Genomic DNA, 12,096 nt, shown 5'->3' on the forward strand with positions numbered 1-12,096 from the left:
CTGCGGAACACAGCAGCGGCAACAACATGTAAACAAGGCGACAGGGGAGTTGGCGTGGAAGCGCCGAGTTCAGAGATCACTCGACGCACACGCAGGACGAGACGGAGGAAAGGCAGCGGAGATAAAACACTCGATTGTTGTTTGTTTGTTTGTTAGCGCCGTTTTTTTTTCCCCTGAGCAACACTTCGCTCTCTCCCTTTACCCCCTGCTGCTCCCCCTGCTCCTCCGTCACTTGGTTCTCCTGCCCCCCCACTCCTCCCTCCAGTCCGTCGCTGTCCTTATCTCGCTCCGTCTCTCGCTCTCTCTCTGCCGCGTGGTTCCGTAATTAAGACATTATGCTTTGAATTCAAGGAAGGGTTATGGGATGCAGCAAAAGGAACCTCTTTATACTCTCCAAGTCCCAGTCTGCATCTCCCCATACTGTACCATCATCCCTCTCTCTCTCTCTCTCTCTCTCTCTCTCTCTCTTTGGTTCGCTCTCACCCATTTTCTGCACAATTTGGTATCAAAGACATGATAATTAGGCTGAACAGAAGTTCATCTGGGTTCTATTATTTCTTTTTAATTAATAGTGTATAATAATGACATAGAGTTCCTGCGATGCACTTTGTGGCTGCTTGTGTGTACTTGTATCTGTGTGTGTGTGTGTGTGTGTGTGTGTGTGTGTGTGTGTGTGTGTGTGTGTGTGTGTGTGTGTGTGTGTGTGTGTGAGACAGACAGAACACAGGTGAACTCGCGCCTGTGCGAGCGTGCTTGTGCATGAATATCTTTTACAGCGCACACATAACTTTTTACCCCGAGACGCCGCACAGATAAAAGGCGCCGCGTGTCAAAAGCTCGCAAACTTTTCTCTCCTCCCTCCTTGCCTTCGCCGTCTCCTTTCCTTCCCTCCTCCTCTCCTCTTCCCTCCTCTCCTCCGCGCAGCTCGCGTCTCCTCACGGCGCTCGTGGAGGACCTAATGAGGACATTTCTGTCACGCTCCTCAATCACACGCACACAGCTGCCAGCGCCAGCCGGCTCCGAGTCCCAGGTATCTGAGACCCCCCCCCCCCCTCGATGAAAAACAAATAAATAAATAAACAAATAAAAGCACATTTAATGCAGCGCAATGATGTGAAGAAGAAGGGGAAGGGGGAGTTTAAGAGGGAAGACTTAAAAGGAGACACAGTGGGAACAGAGCGGGGCTGAATTCACTAATCTCCGAGGAGGCATAAAGTGAACATGCCAACCACCTTCGGCTCGCAGGGAAAATTCCATTGGTTTGGTGATAAATAGGATTTAAGTTAGGGTGACAGCTCCTCTGTATATATGCGCGCTTGAACACAAGTGTGCGCCCGCGTGCGTGTCTGTGTGCGCGAACGGGCATCCTTCCAGCGAGCCCCGGATGCTGTGCGCCGCGCTCGTCGCGACTTATCTCCCGGAAACAAAGATGGATGTGTCAGTGTGCTTATTAAAACATGCTTTTAGCCCCGGCCGCCACTCTTCAGGAGGAAATCGCTTTCTGGCGGAGATTGACAGGACAGAACAGGGAAAACAACATCCTCATTTACGGCCTACATCTCGGACATGATTGCTCACTTTAAGCTGGGTGTTCCTATTGAGGTTTTTTAATTGTTGTTTGCTCCTTTTTGCTCGCAGCCTCGTACTCGCCAGCCAGGCGGCCATGCTTGGAGTCTTTAATTACCTTCAGCGCCCGTCCCCTCGTATCGAACAATTGCGTGATTAAATGCCGGCTCCGCAGCACGCACACGCGCCCTGCCTCAAAAACGCCGCCGCCAAGTCAACGGCGTTCGCCGCTCGGCCCGTTTGTTAAACCGCCGAGCGTCTCCTTTCAAGCCGACGAGGCTCCGCTCGCAGCGGCCGCGCTCTTGCACGCGCCCCGCTCACGTTCAATCCAGCTCTGCCTCGATCACATTATCGCGCAGACAAGATGGTGTCAGCTTACAGAGGAAATGAAAAGATTGCGGTTGACAAATCTACGCTGACATGAGTCGCTGAGAGATCCCTGCAGCTTCACACAGGATTAGCCGTGTGCCGTCTTAAAGACAAACACAGTGGCCCATGTGTTGCTATTTCCATCAGAGATGAAAACAAAGGCAGAGGGGAGCGAGGAGCTTGTTTTAAGTCTTGGCGCCATGACGGGCTTTCTTCACTCCGTATTAGCAGATTAGATGCGTTTTATGAGCCAATCAGCCTGGATGATATGCTGGTGTGTGTGAACGCGGCCGCCCGACTGGGCAACGAGGGGGGATGGTTCGCTTATAGCTTCATAATTAAAGACAGGAGAGACTGCGCAGTGAGAAATGTTACCATCTGTTATGATAAAGCCTCACAACATCGCATCTGCTTCAGCTCCGTCTTAACAGGCCCTTTGAAGAGGCTGTCAGCCGCACTTAAGCTTACTGTGCATTTGTTTTCGAGCAGATCCGTGATTCATGAGCCGCGCGGCCAAACTGCCGTTTGCACAAACAGAGATGTGGCTCCGTCGCTTCATGGTGGAGGGGGAACAGCTGCCCGATGGCCACGGCGAGGCCACGCGCTTCAGCCACGCAGCAGCGATTATTTGCTTTGCTTCTCCGTTTCCTTGATTTCCCGCTGAGAGTGATCTAGGTAATCTGTGGGAAGTGGAGACAGGGCAGAAGAGCTGCAGCGGTCTTATGTAAGCGCAGCTCAAGCTCCCGGGACCCGCGTCTCCCTCGCGCTCCCGGGCCGCGATGACTGAGGGCCTCAACGTGGAGGAAGCTTTCTGCTCCTATATGAATGAAACGAGGAGGTGGGAAAAGGTCATACTTCTGCCATATTTGGCTTTATGGAATTTAAACTGTTACTTTTTCCTGTTTTTTTCAGTAACTTCCACATCTGCTGGTCTAGACAAAGGTTTGGCCACTAGAGGCCGCTGGTCTGCCCATTAAATTGACAGTGACGTGAATGACATGTTGCTGAAGACGATTTACTCGCGATCAAACTGCTTATTTTACGCACTTCGTGTGCCCAATGTTCTCCGGGATCATCCCGTACTCACTCCCGTCAGCCTTTCATGCGTGCATCCGGCCCATGTTAGAAACGCCTCTGTCTGCTTCCTGCCATGTCCGGAGGGGACAGCCTCCACAGGCCCGGCCCGTGCCCTCACGTGCCACGCTGCCCAGTCGCGTGGACATCTGCCATTCTGACTGGTGTCAGCGCCCCTCGCCGGGCCGCGGCTAAGCGCTTGCGACACCTCCGCGCCCCCGAGCGCCGCGCTTTTGCCGAGCGGCGGCCGTCGCATTTGTGCGCCGCGTACGCAAACCAGCAGACACATTGACCTATTCTTTTGGCTTTAGCGTCAACGTCAGACTCCGGCCCCGACCGCTTGCTCACTCCCAACACCTACAGATGGAGCGCCGCGCCAGATCCCCCCCCGTCGCTGGGAAGCATCAAAGAGACAGGCGCGCGTGCCGGGGGAGCGCTGGAGTTAACCCTTTCAGCGGCGCACCTCTGGGACAACTTCAAACACTTAACGATGCCAGGGGCAGGAACTACTAGTGATTACCACAGCAACTGCCTACAGTGGTTGCTATAGAGACAGCTCGGGATTCTAAAGGAGTCGGAGCCTGCAACTCGGGCCTCTTCCGACAGTGGCTGGCGCGGTTCTGGCGCTCGAGTGCCAAATGAAAACTTTTGTCGAAGTGCTACTGTATCAGCAGAAGTTTCGCGAAGTCGGAGGCAGTGGAAAATGTTGTGGGATGCATATGCACATCAGCACATCGGATTCCTGTAGGCCTGTGTTAAATGCCTCTACTGTTGACCAACAGCAGTATGGATCCTCTGTGTGCTATATATCCGAGACATATTGTTATATAAGTGTTAGCACGGGGGCAGCTCCGTCTCCTGTCTGTCGGCCCAGCCTGCATTCATTCTCACCCCAAGCGCACATTTCATATCAAACGACATAGCGGGCTTCTATTTCTGTGCACGTTGCTATAAAGACATGTTTTTAATGCTTCTGTGCGCTGAAGCTATTCCTCCGTGTAAACACACACACACACACACACACGCGTGGAGATGAGAGGCATGCGCTCCTGTTAAAGTGCGCGTCCTGTGCCCGTCGTCCACTAAAATGTGACACAGTCGAGAGACCGGAAAGAGCACTGGGTCACTGAGCTCCCACCGGTTCCAGGTCCCGGCCTCCAGCCTCTATATTAGATCACTGTATACACATTATAAGAGAAACGGGGCCAAGGTGTATTTGTATGAGTCCCAGGTATGGCGAGTTATGATTACCTATGGTGGGATAATTCTCAGCTTCATAAAGATGGTGGGTGCAGAGCAGCGTCCGGGAGCGCGTGCGTGCGCGCTCGTGCGCGTGTTGTGGGTGTGCACGCACGCATGTATGCATCAGTGTGTATGGGAGTGCTAGGAGGGCATCGCCGCACCAAAAGATCCATTTAGAGGTAATATGCTGTTTCTTTCTAAAGGTGAGAAAGCGGGAGGGAGGTAAAGGTGGACGGGCAGAGAGATGAGAGAATGTGTGGACTTAAAAGCCTCTGGGCCTTTAAGACATTACTGCCTTATTGCTTTGAGACTATCCAATCTGACATCAGCTGTGTAGCACTAAGAACAGCTGACCACACACACACACACCAGGATCCAGCAATAAAGTCAGCAACACAAAAGTAATGACGCACCGATTGATGGACAAAGGAAGCAAAGCAGAGACAGATAAAAAATTAGGATTGCTCATAAAGGAAAGGAGACTGTGATATTTTGAAATATGCTTAAGTACAAGTACATGTGAACGGTGGCTGTCGGTGCGTCATAGTGGTGCTATGAAAAGGAAAGTGAGCAGGGAACAGAGAGCGAAGCGGAGGAAACAACAGGCAGAGAGAGCAGGGGTGCAGGTAGGTGGGCGGAGAGGCCGAGCACTGAAGAAAAGGTCTTTCCTCAAGTTCACAAACCTCTATTCAAGACAAGAGGTGGGAGACAGATGGGGAGGGAAAGCCCTTAAAAGCAGCGGAGCGGTGGGGACAGCGAGAGGCAGGAGCTGATGTCAGAGGAAAGTGAAAGATTGTGTAGGTGGCGAATAAAAAAAGCCGGCAGAGGACAATGGGCGCAGGAAGGAGGCGTGGAGCCGCAGAGGCGGCGAGATGGAGCGCGAGGTAGCCCCGTCCGTCGCCCCCTCAGCCCGGCGACAGCGCGGAGGAGCGAGGAGAGCCGCGCTGCCGCCCACAGAGCGACAGTAACCAGGGGAGCCCTGCTCCGGCGGCCCGCCTCCCACTCCGCAGCCAGCGGCGGCCAGCGCCTTTCCTCCCACGGCGCCGCCGCTCGCAGGCACGCGCGCGCGCGCGCGCGCACATCGCGCCCGGTGTCACTCCGCGCGGCGCAGGCAGACGGCTGCTTAGTCGATAAATTCCGAAATAAACGGTGTGAGCGCTGTCATGTGACACGGAGGTGCGCCGCTCCTCCGTGGGGTTTCCTTTGGCATTTCGCAGAGTGGGTGTCACGTTGACATCCTGCTCGTTGTTGCTTACTTGTTTTTTGTTTTTTTTTTGGTGATTACGGAGGTAGGATGACGATGCAGATTTGATAATCTACTAATTGCTTTGTTTACAAATTAACCATCTGTCAATTCATAACGTACAAAACTAAAATTAACTGAAGCCTTATTTTTGCCTTCACAAGTCATTTTATGTTTTATCTATTTTTATTAATTGGGAGTTTAATCCGACAATTTATGCATTTACGTTGTAATCAGCATCTAATTAAAAACTGTTTCTCATTAAAGCGCAACTGGAGTAAGTAATGAAGAGGTACTTGTACAGGACGTATTGAGATTTGTACTTGAACCACCAGTGAGTATGTGCTCGTACAGTGTTTAGTTCCAAAGCAAAGCATCTGAATAATTGAGTTTTGTCACGTCAGGGTGTGTATTAGAGGTTAAAGGTCCGTGAAAGATGTTCCAATTTATAATGAGAATGACCCCCTCCAAAACCAAGAGGCTCGTCTCCAGGGCCTTCCTCCAAATCACTTTAATGAATGTTGCAAATGTCGACAAGATATTTGGCTCAAAGCAAAGAAAGTTAACCTCGTTTTAGCACTAAAGGAGAATTCTGCGGCTCACCAAGGCGAGTACATTGTATCCTGTGGAAATAATAACTGTCAGTAGAAGGTTCATGGCAATCAAAAAAATAGGTGTTGAGCTATCTGAGGTCCTGAGCATCAGCACATCAACAGATGAACTGCTGTTTCTACGGTCGCATCAGAGAAGCCCAAAGTGAGCTGTAGTTTCTAGTCCATTAACAACTGATTATGAAGCCTTGAACATAAGTCGTGATGCTTGATATAGTCGCGCCAGAAGCAGCTACACAGTTAATGTTGTGGAAATGTGTTTATTGTTTGTATTAATAGCGTTTGTTTTTGTGGAGCACATTAACAAAGGGGAAAGAGCAAATGGATTGTGAGTTTATCAAATGGACAGAAATCTACTGTACATTAGGCCTCAAGAAGACAAAACACAAGAACGGCTGTGGCAAATGTGTCTGTGCAGCTCGAGACGTGGGCCGATCCAGAAAACCCAACACAAAGTTAAATCTATAACTGAAGACTTGTGACTGTACACCAACAAAAGAGGGTGATGCAGAGTTTAGAGGCTCTTTAACGCTGAAGCTCCACCGAACTTAAACAGAAAGGCTGAAAATAGAGAGAATGCAGGAGGAAAAGACAGAGAATGGCTTCAGGAGAGAACTCCAGAGGGCAACACACACACACACACACACACACACACACACACACACACACACACACACACACACACACACACACACACACACACACACACACACACACACACACACACACACACACACAGGGAGAGACAGTGATGCACAGAGAGGTATCCAGAAAAAGTGAGTGGGAGGATGTTAGCCCTTGGGCTTTCCCCAGAAACCAGCAGCCTCATTACAAAAGCAAACACACACACACACACACACACACACACAGATGTACAAAGGGCTTCCCCCATGCTGTAACAGCTGTGAGGTCTGGGATCACAGCGAGATATCAGAGCAAACAACAACACCTAGGTGGCAAACACAAGGTAAAACATAAAGCGTCTATTACCCACTGGCCCCACGCACTAAATACTCAGTGTTTTGATGAATGAGCTGGTGATGTACACGCACTGGTAAACAGAACCATTGTCATAGCATCGTCTAAAGGCCTTACGACACGAGCGGAACTTGTGACGCTCACAACTTTTACTTCCTGTTGTTTAAGTGGCTGCTCTGCACAAAGAAGGAGGCTGGATTACACAGAAGGAAAAGCCATTAATGTCAGATTATTGATGCAATATTTATGAAGCCAAAGTAAGAGAGTCGGGTTTCATTATTCAATGCCGTGTGTGTGTGTGTGTGTGTGTGTGTGTGTGTGTGTGTGTGTGTGTGTGTGTGTGTGTGTGTGTGTGTGTGTGTGTGTGTGTGTCTCTGACAGCGAAGGATGTGGGTGGAAAAGGGCTTTTCCCGATGCCATGGAACAGTGAAACGCCTGCTATGCTTATGTAAACATGGACTTAAAGGATCACCACCGTACACCTACACGCATACACAACACGACAACACACACACCACGCAGCTCAGTTGCTCTGGTAACCTGTTACATGAGAACCCGCTCCTTGTTACTGAACACATTCAGCTCATGGACGGTGTTTCTGTTCCTTCCTCTTTGCCACCGGGCTGTAGACTTATGATTTAGACTTTGGCTCAGTAGTTAGAAACCCTGTTTTAATGTTTTATTGTGTCTCTGGTAGAACCACTTGTGTAACTGTGTTTTCATTCTACAGGTAGAAGACAAGGAAGAAGGTTAAGCTGGAATCCTGAGTTTGGTTGTCGCCGAGTTTACAGCAACTCTTCAACTCGTCAATTCTTTCATTTCATGTCCCTTCACATCTGTTCATTTATCTTCTGGTCTGATTTTAGCTCTACGTCTACTCTACAGGGGAAAGACTTTCTCCATCTCCTATCCACTCCATTTACTGTATGGGTCACATTCACTGATACTGTTGCTGTGCAACAAGAGTGATAGAAGATGCTGGATATTAATACAAAAATCATTGTGTAAAAGAACCGGCATAATAATTTGAGTCACAACCTGCTCTTGCTTTAGTTTAGACTCTGTCAGACTTCATGTGACATCTCACAACGATCGTCTTAAAACAAACTCTTTGCACACGTGTGTCTGGTGTCAATGCTGTTCTGAAGTTGAGGTTAGCCTTGATATTTTCCTGGAATTTAATATTCATTCATTACACTGTTTTATCCCATTGTTGACTTCTATGAATGCAGACACACACACACACACACACACACACACACACACACACACACACACACACACACACACACACACACACACACACACACACACACACATACACACACGCAGGTGTTAATGCTGCCATTTGTCTGCTCTGCTCCTTGGACTAGTATGATTCATTTGTTCTGTTGCCTTTGAAAATTCTCTCTCTTCATTATTGATGAACGCTGCAGCACTTTCCCAGTTTGTGGTGCGCCAACCATACTGTACATCCAGCCTGGTTTGGTATGTGTGTCTTAAATGCAAATTAAACGTCCCCATAGTAATATAAGCCTCATTAACGCACAGATTATTTAAATGTTATTTAAATTCCATGTTATGTTGCATTATTATGTATTTATGCTACGATCAGAATCTTTCTTTGGACCCCTTTATAATCATCAGCCACCTCAGTGACCTGATGACTGTTTCTTCATTTGCCTCATTTTCTATTCCCTCCTGCTCTTCTTCCCTCTCTCTTCTTATACCTCACTCCCGTATTCAGCAGATTAAAGCTCAGTGGATGCCCCGTCTTCTTGTGACTCACCCCTCCTGCGTGTGTGCGTGCGTGCATGTGTGTGTGTGTGTGTGTGTGTGCGCGCGCGCGTGCACGTGCGTCGCTCATCGGCCGGGCATGGGGAAACAAATTGGTTTGTTTTCCCTCCTCTGCTCTGTACTCAGAGAGGTCTTCTAGACTAGACAGCTGTCAGGACAACCTCCCTGTCACTCACACTCGCCTCAGCAGGATTTTCTCAGTCACTGTCTGTGTGTTCAAAAACTACTAGCAGGTCCACGCCGGTGTTTCAGTATGTGGGGGAGAGGAGGTCGGCAGAGGAGCTATGAGACATGCAAAAAAGTGCGTAAGGTAAATAAATAGTGATAATGTAATTTTTAGGTTTATATAATATCATTCTATGTACACCATGATGTTCAAAGTACAGGAAAACTCTTAAAACTGTGACTAAACTGTGTTGAGATACAATAAAGGAAATGTGAATTTGTTTATTAGCTTCAGTTAGTCCTGGCAGCAGAATTTTGAACAAACAAGAGAAGGACAAGAAAAAAATCTTTTACGCCGATGCCAGTACTGTTCCCGATCGAACAGAAACAGCACCGAAACCCAGGGTAATGTAACACCAAGTGCTCGTTTCCTGGAGTGGAAGAGTGAGCCAAGTCCTCCTGAAATCTGCCAGTAGATGGGCCACGATGGACAAGCTGTACATAATAAGTGTTGTTATCGAATGTGTGGATCTGTATGGAATCAAAGGAGAGCGCTGCCTCTCTGCTGCCTTCATGGATCGCTCGCAGCGTAAAGAAGAAGTAGGAGCCTCGCTGTGGCCCCCTGTTAAACCTCCCCATGTGCACAGCCGTCAGAGGCAGGGGAGAGGATATCCTCCCGTCTCGCACACCCCAGTTAACTCACACACCGACACCACCCACCCCACCCATGGCCAACCTGCCCAGCCCCCCACCCCGAAATCTGTGTCGGTTATGTAAAACGCAGGGACAGGAGTATGGGAAAGGTCTCCGGAGAGCAATGTTGTCATCATACATTAAACAGCACCCCAGGTCTGACTAAACACCCACTCATTAATAAACAATGAGGAGAGTGGTTAAATATAGAGACTCCCTTTTTCCACAGCTCCCTCTCCCCCTTGTTCTCCCCCTCTGACAGGAGCGTCTCCGCACAGAGCAGAGGGGGAGGCCTGTCCCATTCCGCTCGGCGCTGGGCTCCTTCATGTGGGGTTCAGTACCACGGAGAGCTCCACTTTGACAGCCGCTCCGCGCGTGTGTGTGTGTGTGTGTGTGTGTGTGTGTGTGTGTGTGTGTGTGTGTGTGTGTGTGTGTGTGTGTGTGTGTGTGTGTGTGTGTGTGTGTGTGGAAAGCTCACCAGGTGTCCTCTCAGTATGACTTCCTCAGTAAACAGGAGCTGAGCGGTAAACACAAGCCCTGCTGACGGTAATGATGTCAAACCCACGTCTCACCTTATCTCCCCTCTTGCAGCTCGCTCATCGCTTACTCCAACCGTCGCTCCCTCATCAATCTTTTCTTGTTGCTCTGCAGCTCCTTTTTCATCGTGTGCTCTATCTGCATCCGCCACTCGTTCCTGACCTCTCTCTCAGCACACTTTTGACTTTCACCCCTGTCCTCCATCATTGCCGCTTGCCTCGCCTCTCTGTCCATATGTAATGTTGACAGCTCGCTCTGTCTCTCTCCACAGACATTTGAATGCTTCCTCACCTCGATGCCCCACTGAACACTTTAGTCTCCACCATCCACCTTTTTCTTCTTTCTTAAGGACCTCTATCTATTCTTCTGTCTGATTTAAGCTGCAGAACTATTTTTTACTCTTTCCCCTAAAGGGCAGTTGGATTTCTTTTCATGAGCCTGGAGAACAAGAAAGATGAGAAGAATTTGAAACCCCAAGGACCGATAGGACAGAAATAGTGGATGATGCGTAGAAGGTAGCAGGCACCTTGGCAACCTTCAGCTTTTTGCTAGATAAGAGGAGGGACCCCTCGTTCAAGCAGAAGGTGCTTTTGAAGATTCTGTACATAGAGTGAAATTTGTGTTTCACAGACAAAATTTAGAACCCAGTGATTTTTGACAAAAAATTATTTGACGGTCTCTTATTTATTTTATCTTTTGTTTTTTTTAATGTAAATAACATATTTTTTTATTCTATAGAAATCAGAAATGCATGGTGAGAAATGCGGAAGGAAACACAAAGCGACACTGAGGACAGGAGGCTGTGGCAGAGGCAGATGTTGTGCCTGCGGTGAGGGACTGAGTCACTACAGGCCTTCTATCAGTGGACAGTTGATTAAAATATTATGTTTGTCCCCAAGTTACCTAAAGTGTCGAATCATATTACCTCAAAGTCTCAAGGAGCTGGTGCTCAAATTTAGACAAACAATAAGAGTCTAGTGGAGGTTTCCACATCACTACAACACAAAGAACAGGCAACACAACACAAAAACTAATTCTGTGTATTAAATAAATTAGAGTAAAGTGATGAAAACAGGCTTCACATGCTCTAATCATAAATACATGGTTTTAAAACGTCGCCCTCAATTATGTGTCCAGCTTTAGTGACAGGAGACAAAACCCACAGTCTGTGTAAAAATACATTTAAAATCTTTATTTTATCATTTTGGCCTTACGGACAAAGTATTGTAAGTAAGTAAGAAAACATTTTGCAAAGCTGCAACGTTTTATCCCAGACTCCCCATTTTGTTGCTATCATTCTATTGATAGAAAAGAAACACTGTATAAAACCGCAATGAGCAGGTCTGATCAATAACACTTTCACCGTGGAAGATTTCAACTTGATTTGATGAACGCAAAGTTGAATATTACAGCAGGTAAATACAGTTTTGCACAGAAGAATAACTCACCTCCACTATTGGATGGATTAGTTATGAATCGTGGCCATTATTAACAAGTGACAATCCTGATCAAGCAGGACCTTGTTCTGTATGTACATGTATCTGACTATCATGACTGAATGCCAATTCTGAAAATTCAGTCTTTTCATTGGTTGGCTCCTAAATGCACCACTGTTTGCGTAGTGTAGTGAGACAGTGAGAGAGAAACGGTCCATTTTAGGTCCGATATCTTAACAAATGCTAAAATATGGTACATCTCTGATGATTCATCATTAGAAGCCAACCATTTTTAAACAGAAAAATGTCAAATAATTAGTACAAATAAAGAATACGAGACATTTTCCATAATCCAGATTCTCCCATTTACCACCATCTGAACCTT

The sequence above is a fragment of the Betta splendens genome, chromosome 10, assembly GCF_900634795.4.
Source record: "Betta splendens chromosome 10, fBetSpl5.4, whole genome shotgun sequence".
In the NCBI taxonomy this organism is placed as follows: Eukaryota; Metazoa; Chordata; class Actinopteri; order Anabantiformes; family Osphronemidae; genus Betta; species Betta splendens.